This window comes from Frankliniella occidentalis, unplaced genomic scaffold, assembly GCF_000697945.3.
Source record: "Frankliniella occidentalis isolate FOCC.00 unplaced genomic scaffold, Focc_3.1 Scaffold6, whole genome shotgun sequence".
Taxonomy (NCBI): Eukaryota; Metazoa; Arthropoda; class Insecta; order Thysanoptera; family Thripidae; genus Frankliniella; species Frankliniella occidentalis.
This window is the reverse complement of record NW_026267136.1, coordinates 1,111,242-1,118,790: the sequence shown is the minus strand read 5'-3', so window position 1 is coordinate 1,118,790 and position 7,549 is coordinate 1,111,242.

Sequence of the window (7,549 nt, the reverse complement as noted above, 5' to 3'; positions counted from 1 at the left end):
TAATATTATCCAGAAAAATTTGGAATAAAACTTTTAAGGAACAAATTTTTGCATTCATGAAAAAAGTCTTGAAAATGTTCTTAAAAGTATTTCTCTGGAAGATTTAAATTCCTAGGCGTGACCGCTGCCGGCTGCAGTTGGAAGCGGGACTTTCCCCGGCAGCCCTATATTCGGTCGTGTCACTGCGAGAGGGTTGGGTGGCGTGGTGGGGCGGGGCGGCCGCGGGCCAGCGCCGCCACTCACCTCATTAGAGACGCCAAATTGAAAATTGCCGCGTCCGTGCCTTTCAATCGGGGGGTAATTCCCCGACGCGGCGCTGCGCGCGACGTCCGACTCGGACGGCGATAACGAAATAACGTGCGGACCGCAGGGAGACGCCGTCAGTCGTCGTGTTCACCCCTAGCAGAATAAAAAGATATGCTTAAAAAATTGTGGTATTCTCGCTGAAAATTCAGAGAACGTGTACTCGCTTTATCGACAAAAATTCTTTGAGGCGTTTTATTTGCTGCTCTGTCTCGTTGTACGGTGAGATGCAGACTATACTGCGTGAACTACGCGCGTAAAGTGTTGTGAGAGTTCTGCCAGCAGCTGGCGCCCCGCCACGCCCCAACACCGATGATCCGCGGGACCCGACGCAGCATGCAAAGCACACAGACGGAAAAGGATGGGCAAAGATAGCGGGGTCACACAAGTGTGAAAATACCCACCACAACGACGACCTAGTGCGCCACCCACCCTCGCGCGTCCAAATCCTCTTTTCGCCTGGACCAGATCTGCATAATCCTTAATCCGGTGACAAGCGCATTATTCGCTCCCAATAGTAATTCAGGTCCAGGCGTCGCGTCGCGGTGGCACAACAGGACGGTGGCGTGGCGTGGCGTAGCGCGTGCAGCGAGGCAGCCCAGCCCACACAGCTTCCTCCTGGAATGGACCACAACATTTCTCCTGTTATCAGCCGCCCGCCTGCCCGACAGCCTGCGCTACGCGTTCCTCGCCTGGCTGTGATAGCAGAACTGGAGAAATTGGAGAAGGGCAGGAAAAAGTGCAAAATGCGGTTTTGGGGGAAGGGGTGGGGGTAGCGGATGGGATTAAGATTGCCTAATTACTTGCACTAAGGACAAATGAACAGCTCTATCGTACCCTTTGTATGGTTCATGGAACAGGATGAAATGGGTATGTGAAAAATGGAACAAAGTATATTGCCTACACTACAACGACTTCACTGTTATTCAACGAATGTGACGTCACATTCGTTTCAATGTGAATCGTGTCACGTTCGTTTAAATGTTGTGTCACATTCGTTTAAATGTGAATCGGCCAATGCCTGGGCCCATTTGAGCATCAATTCACGTGAAGTCACGTTCAAATGAATGTGACACAATATTCAAACGAATGTGACACGTTTCACATTGAAACAAATGTGACGTCACATTCCTTGAATAACAGTGTTCTTGTTGGTTGCTCCTGACTGAAACTGTAATGATGAAATGAAGTTTATTATTCGGATTATTAGGAAAGTGCAACGTTTTTACAGAGTTGATACGACATTGTACAGCGAGTCGCGACGTGGCGAGTGTTATTTTCCCGAGACGAGCGTTCTGGGGCAGGGTGGGGCGGGGCGGGGTGGGGCGGCCTCGCCTTCATTGTATGCACGGGCAGGGACGCTCGCGCCCGCCGACACTCTTTCAAACGGACGCGACAACGCCGCGCCGCGTCACACGCGCTGACATTCCGCACTTGAGTGTGTGAGTGAGTGAGTGAGTGGGTGAGTGAGTGATAGAATTGCTATTTTATTTCATTATGGATAGGCAAAAGCACCTGCGTCACGACACATCAACGTTTCCATGGTTTGAAAAAAAAAAACGCCAAAAAGATTTTCTCCTTGTTTTTTTTTCCTCTTATTTTTTTTTTTTTTCGTTTCAAGTTCTCCTGCATGACACGGCAGGGACTGGCGGTGGCACCGCGGCGCGGTGAGCGGACGGAGGGGCAGAGGGCAGAAAGCAGGGAGTATTGTTGGACTCCCCGGAAAGTCCCAGGCGAGGCTCCCACCGTAAACCTGTCTAATTGTTCGCCCATATCGAACCCGTAGAGGTCACTACTACATATATACTTAAAGAAAAACAATCTATTTAGCAGACGACGGGCAGGAACTTGATCTGTTCAACGTTTGTTTATTTATTATTTTATCCACTGCCATAATGAGAAATGATTTCATGTTACGACATTTGCATTCACGACATGTTGTCCCACCATTACAGAACTTCTTAGGTAAGTGCAGAGCACTCGAACTAAAACACCCCTTATGGATGAGCATCGAGTTCTGGTAGGTCTACTGTTGGCGAAAGGAGGGTAAAAGCTCCACGGCGGATTCCTTCTCTTCGGTTCCCCTGACGCCGCTGCGCGCGCTGAGCTGTGAGTTCTGCCTCAGCGACCACACCACCCCCCTTTCCCCTGCTCCAGCTGGTGTAGCGGCCGGGGCAGGACGGTACTCACGGGTACGGTCGCGAGTGTTTTTGTAGTTCCCCGAGCAGCCGTGCCACCGCTGGGGGCAGCACATGTCGGGAGTGTACCACAGGCGCTGGAACATGTGCGTACGACGCTCCGGATGCCCTCATGGCCTCTGTGTGTGATTTCTGGTAGAACGTATTTGTCTCCCTCTCTCCTGGTAAGTTGTGCGTTCCGAGAAAGGGAAACAGTCGACAGTATTCTGAAGTATAAAAACCGTTCAGATAGCGAAATGCCCTTCTTGCGGGACGAAGAAGGTGGTCCAGCAAAAATAGATTTGAAAGTCATCTCAGAAAAATTAAAACAGCTTTTCGCCGCTCATGGAAAAATAAATTAATTCGTACAAAGTATTCAGCATGTTCTGCAACGAGAAAAATATTTCGTTCCATACACATTAAAATCTTATGCACAATTGTATTTATAGCTTGCTTAGTTCTGTAACGATCCGCTTACGCATTTTTTAAACGCCAGCAGGAAGAAATTTGTTCATACTGACGTTTTAAAAAATACGCAAGCTATGAATAAAACTGTTCATACAATTTTAGTTTGTACTTATATTTCCTTGCTACGGACTTTGTTCTGCCTCAAAATGAAATATTGTTGCACCTCCATTGAGTTTGTGTGCTGTGCGGTAACTTTTCGTGGGCAAGGGTGCTGCGTTTAGCTTCTAGCGCTAGACATAACTGCAACGAAAAACCTCTGATACAGGGATGGAAACGGTAATGAAATTATACTATTGCCTTTTTGGCTCCTGTTCAAAAACTATGGGCCTTGATGAACTTTCGACACCGTGCCGCAATATATTAGAAAAGGCTCTATCCCAGTCAAACAGAGTTGCCCACAATATTTGCTTTTCTGGGGAGTTGTGGCCACTTTTTTGCAAGAAATTATATTAGGGTGCCGGTAATTTAATTTCTTAGATAAAAGTTGCCACAACTCCTAGGTTAAGCACATATTGCGAACAACCCTGATGGGATCAGATGAATTCTTTTCTACTCTACCTATGCACGGTGTCGAAAGTTAATTAAGTCGCATAGCTTTTGAACAGGAGCCAAAAAGGCGATAATATATTTTCATTACCGTTTCCATCCCTGCTCTGATATGGACATTTCTATGTACTTCAATACCTCAGTAGTAGAAGGCGAGTACAGTACTGTATAAGTTTCTTTGGCAATTTTATGATAGATTATGGGAATTTTTCCAACAACCAAGGCAGAAGTGACGACATAAATTTTATCACTGCTTGACAACCTTTTATTTTAGGCAATCACGATATTTTAGTTAAAAGAATTTCGCCGGTTTAGTTTGCCAGAAATTCTTTACTCCGGGCAGTTCGCAGCCAGCCTGCCCTTCATCTGTCGCCGCATATCACCATGCAAATATATATGAAAAAGTTCCATACGCGAGTGTTTTGTTCGTGGAAGCGAGGCCGATATATCGAATGGCCGCAGCCGGAGGAGACCGGCCCGGGGGCGAGTCTGCAAAACCGCCGCGCAAACAGGTGAAAACTGAATTATTATGTAAATTTTCGGTTTGTGTGTGTGTTTGCTTCTGAATTGTCATGCACACAGAACCACCGCCCGTGCTCCAAGCGATACGGTTCCAAAAAGGCTATCGACCTCTTCGGTCACCTGTTCGATCCCATCATTTAGCATTATTTGATCACGAATGCAATGTCCGCGCATCTGAATTACCTCTGGCGGGCTGCCATCGCTGGGACTTGTGCCGTGGGAATAATTAGGAAATGAACGACCCGGGCGACACGCTCCATCCCCTCCACAGATACGCCCTCGGCTGTTACACGTGCAGCGGATCCAGACCAGACGACAGTAGCTGCTCGCAGCCCTTTTACTCGAAATGATGAATAATGATTAACAATTATTTGTCTGGTGGCGGCTGAGTCATATCCGTACGAAGAGGTTGGGCCTGAATGGCTGAATCTGCCCTGCGGGCTTACAGATCGGTTCGGTTGTATGATTAAAAATTGCGAAAGTTTTAAAAATGAAAATGTCACTGGCTTAATCATTTTTCTCCAATAACATGGACTGGACTCGCCTCTGCACTAAACATTCCACACACCGGCCTACATCATCCTCTCGGCCGGCCCACACGTGTTCCTCTGGGGGCGGCACGGCGGCGGACTTCACTCGCTCACATCTCTTACGCGAGCGTGGGCCAAATTTTCCCAGGAGGAGACTCGCCGCTCCGCGCGCGCGGATTTGTATTCTAACGAGCAGACGCGACGCGCTCTCCCTACTACTCACACACATACGTGCGCGACAGCGGGGCGGCGGCGGGGGCAAGAGTAGTTGGGGGGAGCAAAGGGCTCAAAGTGGAGAAGAAATTTCGTACGCCGGTCGACTCGTGAGTGCGTGGCGGCGGGTCCAGTAGTGGGTACTTGCCGCTCCGTACCGATTTACATGTATCTACGCACATATCTCTGTACTCGCCGCCCGCGCGCATGTAAATGGGAGCAGGCAGAGTCAAACAGGAGGGCGGCACAGCCGGCGGCACACCGCCCAAAGGAGACGGCCGACTGTCACACGGTGCGGCGGGCGGTGTGCTCCAGTGGCGTAGGCGAGACGGTGAGAGAACGAGAGGCAGAACAAGAGAGAGAGAGAGAGAGAGAGAGAGAGACGTTCTGGCTGTGCCTTTCTCGCTCTCTTTGCCACTGTAGTCTCGTTGCTGCTGTGGGAGGCACCGGATGAGAGTTGGTCCAGACCAGACAGCCTTATCGTTCGACGTGACCCGCGCAGCCACCCGGACCGCCCAGGACCAGAACCGCAAACCTCCCCCCCCCCCTCTCCCCGTCCAAAACTATAGCGCCATGCCGTGCTGAGACCAAGCAGAGATACACCGACCGATAGACGCAGTGAGTGGTGGTGGTGCTCTGGAAACTCAGGTGTGAGACAGTCTAACACCAAATGGTGTGAGGAAAAATACCTCACACCAAACGGTGTGAGGCAAACATACCTCACACCAAATGGTGTGAGACTAGTTGTGCCTCACACCAAATGGTGTGAGACTCGTTGTGCCTCACACCAAATGGAGTGATACTTTCTCATACCAAATGGTGTGAGACACAAAGGGTCTCACACCATTTGGTGTGAGGCACAACTAGTCTCACACAATTTGGTGTGAGGTATGTTTGCCTCACACCGTTTGGTGTGAGGTATTTTGCCTAACACCATTTGGTGTTAGACTGTCTCACACCCGAGTTTCCAGAGTGGTGGACGTGGACAGCTGACATAGAAAGTATCGCGCATGTGTAGTTGTGCGTCATCTACTCTCTTGAAACAACTGCTCTTCGACTCCGCAGCACTTTGAAGGGAATTAAGCGTGTTGTACAATAAACTTTGCTGTTAGGAAACAATAACAGCACTGTGTGTAGTTGAGCCTACGACGTGTGAAGCTCGTGGCGTGCGCACTGTAACGGCCGGCGGGATGTGCGCAGGTGAGGTGGCGCTGGCTGTCGCGATGGTGTCGGATTGGGCGCTGCAGGTCGCGGCCTAGAGCTCAGCGGGACCCGGAGCCTCCGGATCGTCACGTACGGCGGCGGCAGAGCCCTTCCAGCCTCCGGGCCCAGGCCCCTGCAGGAGTGTGGCACGAGCCACCTGCTTGACAGATAAAAGTAAGCGTGTGAAAAGTTTAACAATCCTAAAACCTAAAAGGGTCTTCTCTTTGAGTATTATTTTAGAACAGTGGATATTTTTATTTACCCCTTGATTACACTGACGATATTTTTGGAAGTAACAGGCGACGGGCACCCACGTCCCATCCCAGCCCGGGTCACAACGGGGTCGCCTTGGCTTCAAGACTATGGACCGGGCGGAAGTCATGCTGCCTATGGGCGTTCCTGCCTCGCCTTACCCTGTATTGTTTGGTTTTGAGAGTAACATGAAATTTCATAAAGAATCAGTTGCTGAATCACGAGTTTCCGCCGAGTAATTAATGTTCCCTCGATGTTTTCCCAAACGGCCCAGTTGTCTTTTTGCCTTTACTGTGTCGTATGCTGGTTTTTCTGCTTGCATATACTGTAATTTTTAACGCATTGATGACCAAACTAGTAAATTTTCCAAGAAAATTTCGGCAAGTTTGAGATTCGGGCTAGTAATGTATTTTAAAGGTGTGACCTACCTTTCTTTTACGTAGTGTGGTGATGGTGAGGCACTCTTTTAGTATTGTACCGTCACTTTTCATTCGGAAGGTATTTTTTTACTGCCCAGCACACCAGGCGCCTTTCAGGACTTTGAGGAGGTGACACTCCCCGTGACCCGGACCGTTTTCTTCTCGGCACCGGATGCACGTCGGGCCACGTGACCGCGACCGGAAACCATTCAACACTCATCTGAGAGGGGGGCGCTCCTCCGGGGCCGCTGCGCTGCGCCTCTGGCGACCGCGGGGGCCGTTCGCCGCCGACTCGCGCGCGACTCCGGTGGGTCTCCCTCGGGTCCCCCGGGGTCCCTGAGGGCGTGTCGCCGGGGCCGTACGGTCACGTACCGCGCGGTGTCTCACGCCCGTCCGCCTGGGACACGATTACATCTCCGAAAAGAGAGAGGGAGGGTCTCCGCATCCGCGAGAGCCGCACTTCCTGCCGTCACCACCGAATGCTGTCATCTGCCCGACCTACTTGGAACTCCTTGCTCAGCTGACTGAGAGCGCCTCGCGGAGATCAAAAAGAGAGTGGCATGTGACTTTTTTTTGTTGCGCTTATTTTCGATAGTTGGTGGTGCTCGTCAAATCAATTGAGTCTGTCCTTCCAACTATGAAAAGAGACTTGACTTATCCCAATGTAACGTTCTTGCATCCAGAGGATATTTTGCGCTAATGTGCGATTTTCCGTTCCACAGTCCCCTGAGCCCGGAATAATCTGCGGTTGACTTGAGCACGTGTGAAGTTTTCATAGTTTGCCAGCAGCTGCTTTCCTGTCCGTCACCAATGACCCGAGATTCCTACCTCCTGTTTTCGAGTGTAACAAAGAAACATGTTTTCGTTTGTCAACGTTGTATTTAGGGCACACTCTTTGACACAGCCCCCCCCCCCC